Here is a 17,082-nt window from a genome sequence, read left to right on the forward strand (position 1 = left end):
TCAGATGCGTCTTTGGTGCCTGCCTTGCAGGGGAGTAACTCCTTTACTCCAAGGGAGATTCTTCAGTCATCTAGTTGTGTAGGTCATCGAAGTTCCAGATTTCTGTATCAGAGTTTCATCCAGGTGTAGTTCGAAATCCTGTAGCCAGTGGTTCCTTTCTTATACCCAAGGAAGGGGTTGGACTAACTCAGGGGACCCACATATAGGGTTTGGAAAGAGGGGTGGCAACACCCATTTCCTTTGTCCAGTTTCACGCTAGAACAGAGGCTGGTAGCTCCTGCAACCGGTTTGAGCTGGACTATGCACAGGGACACCAAATGTGCCCCCAGTGCAGACTTCAAAGCACTCTTGGAGTGCACCCACCCAGCCCCAATCCACTAAAGCCTGTCTGGGAGGTGATAACACATCCCTGTGACAGGAAACCTTTTGTCCAGGCCTCCCCTGCCGGAGTTTCGGTCAGCAGCAGGAGGCCAGACTTGTGTCTGTGGCTGGCAGCATCCATTTTGTGATGCCAGGGCTCTGTTAGCTGGTACCGGGTATACCGGTGCTGTCATGTCTCTCCCTCTAGAAGGGTGGTATCATACTCCCACACTAGTTACTGTTGTGGGGGTATGATTCCAAGGTGTTTGACAACAAACACAACACGTTTCCGTGCAACCATCCCAAAGTTAGCATTTACCGCGAGGTTATAATGCACTTAAGAGTATGTGGTCAGGCTGCATCACAGACAACCCTGGAGAATAGATTCCGAAGGCAGCAGAGGGGCTCTGCTCATGTATGGGCACCCTTTCACCGAAAACCAAGCACCCTGCCTTCAGGATTGAGAAGGCCTGCCATAGGTGTGACTTATACGTTTATAGGTGCAGTGATAGGGTGAGATATAGTGAACCTATATGTCAGTAAGGGGTGCATGCACCACCTCACTCAGGCTGCAGTAGCAGTCCTGTGGTGTCATTTTGGAAGGCTTCCCAGGGGTGGCATAATACATGCTGCAGCCCCTGGTAGGCCTCTGGGGTACATAGTATACCATATACTAGGTACTTATAAGGGTACCCCAGAATCCAATCTGGAGTGTACCTAAAGAACTGGGAATCATTTAAAGGGAGAAAGCAGATAGGCTGGGGCCCTGAATAGAAGGATCCCAGCCAAACTAAGTCGAAAACCAGCAAAACACCAGGAAAAAAGTGGGGGCAACCATGTAGTCAGATTTCACCTTCCTACACTCATGATTATGAAATCTGTGGCCGAACAAGTCATAAAGTGATACCGTGGCACATGGTCCTTTTGGTCTTTTATGGAAAAGGCATGTCAACTTCCTTTCCCTCTCTCACCTCCTGTTAATCACCACTTGAATTTATGTGATGGAAGTAGCACTCAAATTCCCCTCTCTGCTTTTCATTCACTCTCTTGTTCCCTAATTCTTTAATCTCTATAACCCCGCTGTAAGACCTGGCATCTTTTGGCTTGTTTCCCCTGTCTTTTTGTTTTCTGACCTCCCGGTTTTGACCCTGTTTTTGCTGGTTTAGTGTCTCTGCACAATTTCTCACTTCTGTTCAGTGTTAAAGTGCAAGTGCTTCTGTTGTAAATTGTTATTATGGATTGGTGTTTCTATGATTGGTTTATTTGATTTACCGGTGAGCCCTTAGTAAAGTGCACCGAGTATGCCAGGGCCTGTAAATCATATGCTACTAGTGGGCCTGCATCACTGATTGTGCCATCCACATGAGTAGCCCTGAAAAGGTATCTCAGACCTGCCACTGCAAGGTTTGTGCACATTTGTGACTGCATGTTGACGTGGCAAGTGCAACCACTTGCCAGGCCCTAATCTTCGCTCTTCTTACATATACGTCACTCCTAAGGTAGACCCAAGGTACGCCTGTGGGCAGGTGCTGTGTATGTTAAAGGCAGGACCTGTTCTGGTGTGTATGGCATGTCCTGGTAGTGAATTACAGTGCATTTCCTTTTTCACTATGGAAAGGCGGTTGGTTCCATAGGATAGAATTGGAGTTTTACTTATAACATCTTATAAGCATAACTTCCCATTGGGACAAGATAGGGAAATGGAGTTTAGTATGCCTGGACTCAGAATGCATCTTTTAATAAAGCTGGTTTTTATATTCTGTGTGTGAAAATACCACTTTTAGAAAGTAGGAATTTTCTTGCTTAGCCATCCTGTGTGCCTCTCCTGGGTTTGTGGATTGACTGTCTGGCTTTGGAGTGAAAGGGGCTGGGGATATGCATTCTCTTCAGACAGCCGCCCTGGGGGGTCAAGGTGTGTCCTGCCTTGCCTGGATGAGTCAGGGATGGGCTGGATAGTCCTGGGCTGCATTTAGAGTAGTGGGAGGAGATTTCCTTGCACGTAAATGGGCCTGGTCTGTCTTGAACAATGCTGTCTCCACCCCCTGCAAGGAAGCTGGACCTGAGAGGACAGAACTGGTTTCGACTAAGCACAGACACTCTCTGTCTGAGAGAACAAAGGAATTTGGAGTATAAATATTGGGGCCCAGGCCCCGGGACTTTAGATCTTGCTGGAATCAAGGAACCTGCCAAGAAGAAGAGCTGGAAGAGCTGCCATGTGGAGCGCTGCCCCTTTGCTGTGTTGTTGCTTTGTTGGGTTGGGTTGGCATGCAGTTGTTGCTTCTGCCTCGGGCAGTGAAAGGACTGGACTGAACTTTCTTTACTTGGGCTTGAAGTAGAGCTTGCCTCCTGTTATGAAGTCTCAGGGACTGCAAAGACTTCACCAACCTCTGGGTACTATTTCTGGAACTTGTGTTTCAGTTGCCACAGAGTAGGGAGAAGCAACCAACTCCATCGCTCGCTCCGTGACCTGAAGGCACCGGAGAGGGAACCACACAGGGCACCGCAGCATCTCGCAACACAATGCTGGTCTCACCGATGATGACGACCAATGCCACCAAGCCGCTGCTTGCACCATAACCTCTGGGTACCACACTCTGCACCACCTCGCTTCCCTTTGCTGCCCTGGTCTCACCAAAGCCAACCCTGTTTGCTGACTTCGACACCTGTGACGCACCTCCTTGTCCTACACAGCAGTCTGGACCGACTGACACCAGCTCCCGCTAACCGTCTGTGTCACTGCCAGTACCGCCTAGGGCACCACCTCGCCTGGCACTGAAAGCCTTGGTCTCAATGACACCGAGCCGCTGCCTGCACCGCATCCAACAACAATGGTACTGCCCAGGAGTCTGTCAATGCTTTAGCTGGCCCGTACTGACACGGTCAGCTGGAACTATAAGACTCTGTTTTTTTCCGTATCGCTGTAGCACCCAGATGAAGCTACCAACTTGGAAGATCTGTATTTCTGAAACATTTCTGAGATTTAAAGGATATCTTGCAAAGTATATATTTTAAAGTACTGTATGTTGGATTCATAGTGTTTTAATCTTGTTTTGGATATATACAAATATTGGATAATTCTCTAAACAGATGTGGTGTCATTTTGTACTGTTTGCACTGTATTACTGCGGTTATGTGCAAATGCTTCTGAGATAAGCCTGACTGCTCGTACCAAGGTACCAAGGAGGTGAACATTTTAGGAGTGTAACTCCCTTATCCTGACTAGAAGGAATGGTCCCTACTTGGATAAAGGTGCAAACCATTGCCAATTAGAGACCCCCATTTCCAACACCCCCTTCCCATTCTCTTCACTAATGCCTTCTTTCCAGTACTTTACTCCCAATCTCCCATGGGTCTTTGCCTGTATGCAAATTTTCCAATTCCTTATCTCGTGTCCCTTCATGTTCCTCTTCTTGAACATGTCGGGGCATACATAATAGACAGGTTATTGTGAGATGTGTTGTGTTTTATTGTGTTGACAGACTCACTTCCTGAATAGTTTTTAGAAAAAATAGAATATTCTAACTATTCCACATAATTTAGGGAGTGTAAATATGTTTGTGTTTCATATTGGGATGCTCAGTCAAGTAAAATCTTAACATTATTTAAAACGTTTTGTGTCAAAATGGTCTTTCTAACAATTGTTTTTTGTTTTATTTAATCTAATACTTAGAATTTACCAAGTTTGATATTTATCAGCTAGACACTGCCAAATATGTCATATCATTTCAAATATGAATGTTGAAATGTATTCTGAAAATAAAATACAAATTAATTTAAAGAAATTCCTAAAAATTAATGGCATTCATTATATTGTCAAATCCAACATATTAAATGCTGTTCATCTACTTCTACATTTTATTGTGCCTTCTTCAGGAATAAGAATGATCAACATACACAGTTTGCTTGATGTGGCGTACTCTAATAATTTCTAAAAGAAACATTTGAAAGTATCATCATTGTCTAGAAAGTCAGTGTCATAGAGACTCTTACTAACTTCATAAATGTAACCTGGTTAGGTCTCAGTCAAAACTCGGGGAACCACTGCTAGTAGCCATGCACAAGCAGCTGGTAATTCCCCAGAGATAACTGAGTTAAGTGCAAGCAGCATCACGAATGTTGAATTGAAGAAAACAACAAAATAAAATTTCCAGTACAACACAGAAATATAGACAGAAATCTAATAAGCAAAAATACATCAACTCCATTAAAAGGTGAACAGGAGATATGAAATTTCATAGTTGTAAGGCAAAAATCACCTAAAAAAGGCAAACAATTGAGACATAACCAGTGCCTAGAGGAGTACTCATCACCAAACCCTAAATCAGACCCTTAATCCCTTTGAAGTTCTTTAAATACTTTAGCAGGGAAAGGTTTGAAGATGTAGACATTCAGTGTCAATTCTCACCTGTATTTCCGCAGTAGTGAAATGAATATAGTAAAGCAAGATCCCAACTTCTTTCCACCACCAATACTGCCAAACACTGTCAAAGCTAGTCGAGGTTGAACTGGGAAAAGGGAAAGGGAAGAGAAACAACTCAAGGTCCCACGGAACCAGCGCAGAAAAGTGCATGATACCCGGGGAGTCTCTATGTGTCTCCTGCATACAAAGAAGAGAATAGTGACATCAGTGGATGTGCCAAGCCTTGCTTCAAGAAATCAGCAGTGCTAACAGTGATTTATATATTTGTGTAGGTGTATAGAAATACCCGTAACAATCCCCTCTTCTGAAACTCAAGTATGTAACTGCCTACGCTGGAGTGGTATACCAATCCTAAAAATAAAAAGAGAGGAATTAGGTATGAGGAGTGCAACAGGTTATCTATCATTTATGTAGAAAGGTCAGAACATACAAATATACCTAAAAGCTTTCTGTACTCAGCATTAACATAAGGCCCAAACAGCGATTTAGCCTGTCTTTATGTATGCCCCGACCTGTTCAAGAAGGGGAATGTGAAGGGACACAAGATAAAGAATTGTAACAGACCAAACCAGACCAGACGCTAAGCGCCTTAACACCTTAGTGCACTTTATTCTTTAAATGTCTAGTCCTTTGTATTTTGCAGGGAGATTCAGTCACAGAACCAGGAGTGGAGCCGAAGTGAAGGAGATGCCAAGCAAGATCAAAGAGTGCCTCCGAACAGCAGCCCGCTGGAGACGTTGTGGCGTATGGTGACCCCGGAAGCAGAAATGTTAAGTGAGCGAGTGAGTGTGGAAGAATTGCACAAACGACAACTGGAACCCAAAGCGATCTTCCACTCAGGAAGGCAGGCTTTATGGCTTCAATGCTCCACCCCTGCGCAAGTCAATCCGTGAGCGTAGTAGGCCCCAAATACCCTTTTTAGTGTGGCAAAAAGAATCCAAGATGGACAAACCTGGTTTTTGAAAGCTTTAGCATTTTGCCCCAATTTTCACCTTCTGCTGGGATGGTTCTTTTTAATCAATCCTGCCACCCCTAGGGCCGCAAAGCAGGCATATATGCACACGATTTCTCTCCAGCCAGAGCTCCTGTAAGGTCCAGTTCTCTCTGGCCAACAGGTGTCAAGTACCTGTTAAAATTTTTGCTCGGGAGCAGAAGAGTAGCACTCAACCCTCACCACCAATAACAGTGACTGAAGTCTAGATTCAGTATCTGGAATGGACTGGAGGGAAAGGGGAAAGGAATATGAAGAGAGACTCCTCGAATCAGGTACCTCTGCTTTGCAATAAGACAAAATTGTGATCACAGCTGTTCTATGAAGCAATGTCTACAAAACATGTGGAGAGAATTAATAGGGACACTCTATTGTACTTATCTCGATTTGAGCTCTAAAACACAAATCTCAAAGGCATATACCTAACTGTCTCTCAAATCTTTACCTGAATTATTTTGAGGAAATGCCTCTCTCTGATATTGATGTATAGTGTATATTATTAAGGTTGAGGAAGAATAGGCTTTACGCTGATTAGATTGGTGAATTAAGCTGTGTACAGTTGCTATATATATATATTTTTTTTGTTGTATTACTCTTGAATATTATCTTTTCTTTGACAGAGATTTCTTAATCAAGTTGGTAAATTAAATCACAACTTGTCTGTTCTCTCGTGGATTCTTTTAAGCATTGTCTCAGAAATCAAGTTCCAACTGACTCTTCTTATGAACACTCTCTGTAATTCCAAGTAAGTATGCTTTCAATTAGTTCAACAGTACTTCAATCAACGTGCCATGTATGGACAAACACTGCCAGATCCTTTACAACATCTGCACTATTTTACTCAGCCAGCAGCCTCTGTGTGCACATGTAGCAAACCTAAGGGCATCATCACTTGTAGAAATCTTATCAGCCCATCAGCGAACACAGCTTCATCACTTGTGGAAATCTTTTCAGCACATCTGGGCATGTAGCTTCACCACTTGTGGAAATCTTTTCAGACTTGCTGATATCAGTTCATGAAGGTCATAAATGACAAGTAGGTCAAACGCCCCAGGCTGCATGCTGTCCATGTGATGAGGGAAACTGGTGGGACTGACCAGGGCGTTGCTTTTCCTTCAAGTTTCAGTTTGATTAGTTCCAGTTTCTTCAGTAGATTCCTTTGTTCCATTTTCCTCAGCAGGTTCATAAACAGTCTACCTTCCCCAACACATAGGTTCTTTCCTCAAATCTTCACCATTGTAATAACGGTAAAAGACCCAACCTCATCACCATTGTTACTATCCAAATGATGTCCAGAGGTAGCCATGAAGTAGGTTATACGTAAGAGGTTTATTATGCTTAGTTACAGGATGGTAAGTAGGATAATAAGTTAAACCCCACCAGGAGCAGCATCCTTGCTGCTCAGCCCACACACTCCAATTGTCTCTCTCTCCCTTCCACCAGGCACTCCAGCATTCCGCTACCTCATCAAGCATTCTAACATTCCACACACATCACATTCATACTGGCTGAGTAGCAGGGAATAGGTAACCAGGGGAATGGATGCATTATAGGAATTCAAGTTACTACAACCATGTTGGCTACTATCATGGTGCTAATTAAGGGAAGCCTATATCAAATTACTGTTGATACTGTTAGTAGCTAAAGTTGTCCCCCACTTCTCATGTGCCAATTGTTAAAGACTACATTTGGTCACCCAGCACTATAGGTAGGAAGTGATGGAGCAGGATTTCACAAAAACCTAACCTGCTTGGAGCAACACCCCCATAATACGTACTAACAGTAAGTAGAAATGGAAGTTAACATGCGCCTTACACACTCACGTGGGAAATATCTTTGCGCATATATGCACTAATGTGAAATAATATTTGAAAAGACTAAAACCTATAATTAGATGAGATTTGAAAGATAAGAGAAAGATGCATGTTTAGGCTGCATGTGCAATTCATAGTTGCATGTCGCATTTTGCTTCAGAATAATAAATAATTCCGCTTTTCCGCTTAAAGCTTATGCTAGGTAATGTTAACTGGGAATAGTGCACCGGAAGACGGTGAAAACTACATTGTCATATAATTAATAAATGTTTATTTGCATTTACTGTAGTATGCTGGACGCAAACTCCATCTGGGTTAAAGATGTCCCGAGTGGGATGGGGAGAGATGAGGAGTACATCAGAGCTGACAGAAGCAAGACAGACATGCTGTGCTCTGCAGAAAGAGTGCTTGAGTTGAAGGACACAAGTCCTGGAATGTTTGGCAGTGTCCCAAAGAACATGGTCGACCGTGGGATTGAATGTCTCTTCCGCCGAAGATGCTAAAATATTGAATTAACTTTATCAAAGTGTATCATTTGAATGTAATAGGACTAAAGAACCAGAAAAACTGTGGGAACGGAAATTAGAACAATGAAATGCCTAATGTTTTGGGGTGAAGTCACTGTAGGGTGATAGAACCACCTACTGAAACGGCCTATCAGCTGTTAGAATATGTGAGTTGTTGCAATTTAGGTGGGATGGATATGGAGATTTTAGGGTATAATTGGGGTGCCTTTAGGGGTGTGGTTTAGCCTTACAGGGAGGAAGAGAAGAAGGGTGGATGCATTGTGGATCGTCGGTTTGCAGAGAGGCCTAGCCGTTTCCTGTCCTTAACCTGTTCTCAGGTTCTGTTACCTTTGTTCCATGATCCTATCTCGGGGGACCCTCACCATTCCCTAGGGCAGGGGTGTGGTTTTCCTACAGACCTACTAGGTTTGTATATTCATACACGCAAATTTATTTTTCTGAAATCATAATATTGTTTCTTGTATAATATTTGCTGAAACGTATGTCTCTTAGTCTATCTCCTCCATTAAATGGTTACTGTACATGTTGATGTGAGGAAAGACTGTGCTTTAATTGCATTAAATGACAACTTCTCTTTTTTGTTGAATTCATTGTTTGTATTTGTGCCACCGTGCATATGAGCATTACAATATTATGAACAAAAATCGAGATAAACTATATTAACCTTACCGAGAGTCTGTTGTTTATTCAAATAAGCTGAATAAATAAGTTAGATGTGTCATATCATTGCCTTCAACTCTTCAACTAATTGGTCCATCGACCAAGTGGAAGGAAAGTTGATATATAGGTTAGAAATATATACTAGAGATGTTGACTATGAATCAGTAACTGACATTGAAAACTGAAATCACAAAACAAAATTGACCCCAGCTCATCAGGGATACGGGTGACTGTGCATTGGCCATTGTCTGAGATATTTGTAGGTATTGATCCCTGATCAGATATTGGTTTTGCTCTGGATCAGTAGTAAGCATATTATATATCATCCTCAAGCACACTCAACAACTAAGGTGCTTGTACCAATTCATTATCTTAAGTTGGGACCATATCAATGCGCACTGGATAAACCCTGTTACCATTACTAATTGTTCAGAGAGCCAACTGAATTACACATCCAAACCAAATGTGACACTTATCAGTAAATTGAGGCAATAAAGCAAAAGGGTGCGAGGAAGGAACAAATAAAGAGCAGTAAAATACGATCAGTTCAATCGAGCCAGTGTCAAAACACAGTTTACAAATGGCCCTTTTCGCCCTCACACAGGGCGTTAAGGATAGCCTGGGGACCGTCAGCCCAGTCTTAAGTGAGTAAAGGACCACCTGTCCTCTGAGTTGTGACTAAGCATCAGAAAGAAGGCACTTAGTGAGCTTTAGATGGGGTCCCGGAGGGATTATTATAGCCCAGTAAACTGACGCAAAATGCCTTTCAGCTGCCGTGTGGACAGGCAGCTTGAAGGTGAGAACAATCACTGCATAATTAACAAACGACCACAGGGGGCTCGTCAAGAGTTTCAACAATGCTAACCAAGGGTGCACAGAGCCTCTGTGGATGGGCTCAAGGGGGCTGGCACTGCCCCGGCTCTTCCTAGCAATCATGGGACTGCCCTTGGCCCAAGCTGCATCCGGGCATGGCCGGCGCGCCTCCCATTCCGCAGGGCTCACCAATGCACTATATTGTGCATGCTGGAGTTAGGTGTGGGTAATTATGCAGGACCACTTCCCGGGGCCCTGGTACTGCTGGGCTCTGTAGTCCCACAAACTGCTGCCAGAACCTCCCATGCCGCTGAGCTCACCGATGTGCTAGATAGAGTTTCCTAAAGCCAGGTGTGTGTGATTAAGCAGGACCACCTCCTGCGGTCCTGGCAATGATGGGCACTGTAGTGCCACAAACTGCTGCCAGAATCTCCTGTGCTGCGGGGCTCACCAACGTGCTATATAGCTCTTGCTGAAGTCAGGTGTGGGTGATTAACAGTGGTTAATTTGAGCCAGTGGTTTCTGGGGCTCAGCACCGGCACTCAATCATCAACACCCGTGCTTGAGCACCACTTAAGGACACATTCATTTTTGGTAGACACAGGGAGATTAAGTGATTAGTCTAGAATCACAGGATGTTGAGCCGATGCCGAGATTAAAGCCTGGTTCCCCAGCTCAGAATTTGGCAGCTCTGGCCATTAGGCCACATGCCCTCCCCCTTGCAGGGTTTGTTGGTTTTGTGTTAGGCAGTGCATACAGGAGAAATTAGCTGGTCAAAGCTGCCTCCTGATGAGAGCCACTGCACGTATTTATTTTTTTGTTTCAAAAGAATATTTATTGGGAATACAATAAAATGTATCATCAGATAAAAAGTGATATTACATCAAAAGGAAATATTATTTAACATACTAACATTGGCATCAAGGCAAATAAATACATAAGATAAAAAAGATCTATGGTAAAGACAACGGGAGTAATAATTGAAAATGAATAAGCATGTAAAATAAAACAAGGTTACATTTGAATAAATTAAGATTACATTTGAATACATCAAGGTGGTTGAGTAACTTCCTGAATAGATGGTATTGGAGCAAAGGAGCTTTTAGCACTATTATCTAAGAACATCGTAAAAGGGAACCATAAAAGTAATCATTTTTGCTTCAAGGACATGGGAAAAACAAAAGTTGTGTCAAGTCTATGATTATGGCAGACAGAGTACCACCAAGCCAAGTACAAAAGTTTGGAGGAATCCTTCTAATTTGTTGTTATCTGTTGAAACGCAGTGGCAATTAGCAGATCAATGATTTGCGTTTGTGATTTCGGTTTATTCCAGCAATTAGCAAGGCTACACAGAAAAAAATTAGCGAATGTCAGGGAGGCGTTAGTTTTAAAGATGGTATTGATTTGGGACCAGACTGTTTTCCAAAACTGAAAAACTTGTGGGCATGAAAAAAGTAAATGTTGAAGATCAGCTTGTGGGAGTGAACAAGACCAACAAGTGTCAGGAATGTCAAAATGCATTTTGTGTAACGAAACAGGTGTTAGTAGCAATCTATTGTAAATAAAAAAAAAGAGTTTGTGTAGTACTGGCTGCCCTGGAAGATTTCCTAATTTTTGTCCAAATCTTATTCCAAATAAACTTGGGCCATTGTATGCTTAGATCAATTTCCCAGGAAAGTTCAACCTTAGTTTTGGATTTCCGTATGAGCGGGGACAATAAACAAGAGTAAAGGATGGAGGCTTTTGATGATCTGGAAATGATATTTAGCCAGGCGTGGTCTAATGGTGTAGGGGCAAGAGGCAAGGAGTGAAAGTGTGTATAGGAATTTAGTATGGCAGAGCGTAAGGCTAGAAATTTGTGTAAGAATGATAATGGTAAGCGATATAGGGAGCATGTTTTTGAAAAAGTAAGAAAAGAATTGTTTTCAAATTACTGATGTACCCACAAGATGCCCTTATCTCTCCAGGTTTTCCAATAAACTGATTTTCCTTTGATACAAATGAGTTTATTATGTCATATGGAAGAGTTGAGAAATGTATGTAAATCATGTGGCTCAACATGAAGAAGTTTATTCAAGCAATTACATGAATAATTAATAATAGGTGTATGTAAGTTTTGCGGTTTCCTCATAAAAGGTAGATTTTCTTGAAAAGAAAACGGGGAAAGGAAGAAGCTCTCCAAATCTACCCAGAGAGGGAGATCAGGCGATGGAGTCGACAACCATTTAGATAAATGTTTCAATAAGAATGCCTTGTGGTACTTAGGAAAATCAGGAAATCGAACACCCCCTTCAGATTTTGGATATGACAATTTTAATAAGGACATTCTGGGTTTTTTATTCACCCACAAAAAAGAAATAAGAATGGAATTGATTTTATGAAACCATTTTGTGGGGATGGTCATTAGTATATTAAAAAGGAGATAAAGAATAATAGGTGTCAACATCATTTTAATGGTATCAAGGCGACCCCACCATGAGAGATATAGAGGCTGCCATTTGGTCATGAGGGAAGTACATTTATTAAAATTAAACAGAATTGATGATTTAAGGGAAGACGTAAACCATATACCAAGGTATTTTATATGAAGGGGGCTCCAAGTAAAATTAGACAAGGAAAAATCTTCTTTAAAAGTGTATTTGGAGAGGGGCAAAATTTCACATTTGTCATTATTTAGCTTGTAGCCTGAAACTAAGGAGTATGATTTAACTTCATTCAAAAAGGTTGGCATGGAAGTATGGGGTTGGGAGAGAAATAGAAGAACATCATCGGCATAAACAGCTAATTTGACCTGTAAAGATTTAGAGGAGTATCCTCTGTCGTATTTTAGACAAGAAAGTTTTATGGGCTAAATTAAAAAGGAAAGGAGATAAAGGACAACCTTGTCTCACACCCCTATGTAGAGTAAAATAAGGAGCTGTAAGACCATTGGCAAAGATGGCGGCCTTATGGTTGGAATACAGCAAAGAGATCATGGAGATTTTTTTGGGGCCAAAACCAAACCATTTTAATGTCTGAAAAATGAAAGGCTAATAGACTCTATCAATAGCTTTCTCTACATCTAAGGCTATGGCAGCGAGGGGTTCTGTAAGATTTGGCGACTTAGGGATGATATTAAAAAAAACCGAGTATTATCATTAATAAATCGACCTTTAACAAAATACGATTGTTCTTTACCTAAGAGTTGGGACAAAAAGGATTCCAATCTGAGAGCTAATGATTTCGAAACGATTTTGTAATCTATGTTGATTAGGGAGATGGGTCTATAATTTTCGCAATAATGTAGGTCCTTCCCCTCTTTGGGGATAAAACAGATTAAGGCTTCTAGAAAAGTCCCAGAGGAATCACCAGAAGAAAGAAAAGAGGAAATTAAAGAATGAAGCTTAGGGATGATTATTTGGGCAAAGTGTAAGAAGAATTCAACAGTAAAACCGTCTGGACCGGGGGCCTTCTCTTTTTTAAGGAATTTGAGAACAGTAAGTAGATCAGTCGAGGTCAAGTCCATTTCTAGGAAATCAAAATGTGGAAAAGGAGTTGGACTTTTGTGGATTGAAGAGAGATATAGGGAGATATCATCCTCAGAGGGGTAAATTTCAGGGGTATAGTGTTGCTCATAGAATTGAGCAAATTAGTGTAGAATGTCAGCGTCTTTGTACTTAGAAGTGTTTGTGTCCGATATTATGGATTCAATATGTAATTTATTTTGTTTAGTCTTCAGATAAATAGCTTACCGGATTTATTTTGTCCTCCATAGAATATAGCACTAGTTTTTAACAGAAACAAAGAGGCAGCGTCGGTTGTGTCTTTATTATATTGGATTTTGGCATTAATGAGATCTGTTAAGCATTGCTTTGATTTGGAAGTGTAATAAGTATGTTCCAATTTCTTTATCGTCGAGAGGAGTTCATTGTTTAAAGCCCGGGCTGTTTTCCGTTTATTAGAAGTGTATCGAATAATAAAGTCCCGAGCAGAAGCCTTGAAAGCGTCCCAAATTATATGAAAGGGCATAGTGTTGTCAATATTAAAGAGGAAATATTCATGAAAAAAATAAAGAAAGAAAGAATTAAAATGAGGGTCCAATAGCAAAGTATTGTTGAATCTCCATCTCCTGGGATATGGTGAAGGAGGCAGTAAGTCTAACAAGATGGAGACAGGAGCATGATCGGAGATAGGGATGGGACCTATATCAGCAGAAATTAGTGATTGAGAGATATTATGTGATGTAAAAACATAATCAATTATTGATTGGGTTTGATGAGGTGCGGAGTAAAAAGTAAATTCCTGCAAAAACGGAATACATAGTCCCAAAGTGTCAGTTAAATGTGAGTGTTTAATAACTTGTGTGAAAGTTGTGTGTGCTTTGGAAGGGACGAAGGGTACTGTGGATTTCCGATCTAAAAAAGGATCGAAAACTTGATTACAATCGCCAGCTAATATAACATTACTAGAAAAAATTTGGGAAATCAGTTGCTGTAAGTGGGACCAAATGGGGGCAACGCCAGAAGTGGGGGCGTAAACATTGAAAAGAGAGAGCAAAACACCATCAATCTCTAACCTGGTAAATAACCATCTACCTTCATCATCTCTTTCTTGTGCAACAAAGGAAGTCCACAAGGATTTGTGAATTAAAGTAATACACTATTTCATTTGCCGTCCCCAGGGGAAAAAAAGAGCTCACCAACCCAACTCTTTTTGAGCTTTAGAGATTCAGACTCCGTAAGATGAGTTTCCTGCAGCAAAACGATTTTAGCGTTCAATTTAGATAAATAAGATAAAACCCGTTGTCTTTTAATAGGGGAATTCAAACCTTTAACATTCCAAGTAATGATTTTTAAAACCATTAATCAGGGAGAGAACATGAATATTAAGATGAACCAACCATAATGCATATACCATTCACATATAAATAAGATGCCAGTAATAGCGTACACAATTTGAAACTTAATAAAATGAAGAAAGAGAAAAGAGAGAGGGGAAAAAGGGAGTGAATAAGTTGAAGAGGTCATTCAAAGAGAATATGAAGGAATAACAAAACAGTTTAGGAAAGAACTAATGGGATGAAGGAAAAGAGGGGCGAGAAAAAGAGAAAGAAGAGGGTAGAGAAAAAGAAATAGTACGCAACACAATAGAGAAGACACAAAGAACATACTTACAAATAATCCAAGACACATATAAGGTGGGGGGAAATGGAGCCACATGGAAGAGTGATGACTCCAGACTTCAAGCGGGAAGGGGCAAGAAACGACGGGCGGTACAACATATGGGGAAATACATCTAAGGAGCGGAACCTGCAATAAGAGAAAGAAGATTTATAAGCAAATGAACATAAACCAGAAAACGGGAGCATTGACTACAATCAAACAGGAACAAATAGAACCTCAACAGTAATTATGAAAAAACTCAATACAAAAATAAGTGTTCAATCAAAACAGAGCAACAACAATGTAAACATATCAACATAAACCAGAAAATGGGATCCATGACTACAATCAAACATGAACAAATAAAAACATCAACAGTAATTTATGAAAAAACTCAGCATTTAAATAGGAACGCAGTCAAAACAGAACAGCGCCAACTCTTTGTTAGTCGATGAGGAAGATGCAGATGTATCCATAGACTCCGCATGACAGAAGTTGAGAAAGCTTTTCAATTTTGCAGGATCTTCATATGTGGTGGTCTTGTTATTGAAAGTTACTTCGAAGAGGCATGGGTGAAAAAGGCCATAGCGAGCACCAATAGATCGAAGTTGAGGTCTCATCGCTAAAAAGTCTCTTCGTTGGTCAGCAGTGGGTTTTGAATAATCCTGAGAAAAAAACAAAGCATATCCTGGCCAAGAAACACGGTTAGCTGCTCTCGCTGCTGATAGAACTTTAAGTCAGTGTACTCTAGGAAATACAAGATAACACCTCTTGGTTTCTTCATATTGGCTGAAGACCATGCAGGTGCAGGACCCAAACGATGAGCTCATTGGATGTTTAGCTGGGTGTCTTGAGGCAAATTAAGTACTTTTGGTAAGAATGACTTGAAACAATTGATAGGATCAGAGCCCTCCGAATTTTCTGATAATACATAAATACAGGGATTATTCCGTCTATTTCTATCTTCCAAGTTTTCGACTTGTTTTAGAAGAGACAGCACATGAGAATGAAGGGCATCAGTCTTGCTACTGGCAGAAGTCAAGGATTCGAGGGACTGTTCTACTGTAGTGACTCTGTCCTCCAAGCTTGACCATCTTTCCATTAGACTTTGCATTTGAGAATTTGTCTCCTCAACAAATGGACGAAGAGTTCTAATTTCCTCAAGTAATAAGTCCAAAGAGACCGAAGACATTTGTTTGGGAGGAGAAGGAGGGTGCTTCTTTAGACGTTTACTTGGTGTTTTATTTGTGCCGGCGGCAGTTGTAATATTGGTGGCTTTTACGCACTTAGATGAAGTGTTCGACGAGTCCTCCATGGTATCACAATCTAAATGAGATTTAGAACGGGTTGAAAAATTGCACACCTGAGACGATGAAAGTGAAGCAACTTTCAGTATTTTGCCCATTCAGGTAAAGCAGGTTAGAGGAGCTAGGACGAATAGCCTCATATATTGTAAACACTATAAATATTTATATCATCGCCTACGGTGAAGATAGAAGATGAGATTCATAAACAATATTCAAAGCAACACACCGTAAGCGACTCCTTTTGACAACCTCATCCAAAAGTGAAGTTAAAGTAGGCCAGTAAGATAGCATATCCAGTATAATTAGCAATGACCCACAATTACAACGAATGAGATATAATCAGGATGAAAGAAGAGTAGCACGCAGGCACCTGAGGGAGTAATTGAGAGCTTTGAAATAGAGAAATATATTACAGCATTGCAGGTTATTTTTCCCCAAAAATAAGTAAATTGAAGCTTTCAGCACATTTCAGTATTTCTTGAGAGACGTATTTCCAAAAATGCCTTCATGGAATGTAGAACACAAATGGCGGCCACATCAGTGCAGAGGGTGCTTCATTCTTTTAACAAATACAAACATATGAGGAGAAAAGAACCTCAAAACATCTTTTAATTCCTTCTGCGGCAGTTCAAGGGCATATAAATCATCCCGACAACAATGCTGGTGAAAGTGCTGGAATTTTAATGAGATGCATAGGGAGAATTGTGGCGAGCGAGCAGAACGGACAAAATGGCGGCAGAGTCCGTGTGAGAAGCGCTCCGGGTGTAAAATACAAAATACCTTCTCTGGTAATCGTTTGTGGGAGTTCAAAAGGGTACTGTTCAGCTCCACAACATTTCCGATGGCAAAGCTGGAAGTTTCAAATGCTGTGCAACGGATTCGCTGCCCGTCGAGACCGAAATCCACTCCGCCTTCCCAGGAGTGTCAAGCGCCATCAGCCATCCTCCTCAGGCACTTATGTTTTTTAACAAATTACCACTGGTGATTATGCAGGACCGCCTCCTGGGGCTCTGGTAATGCTGGTCTCTTTAATCCCACAAACTGCTGCC

The sequence above is a fragment of the Triturus cristatus genome, chromosome 8, assembly GCF_964204655.1.
Source record: "Triturus cristatus chromosome 8, aTriCri1.1, whole genome shotgun sequence".
NCBI classification, from domain to species: Eukaryota; Metazoa; Chordata; class Amphibia; order Caudata; family Salamandridae; genus Triturus; species Triturus cristatus.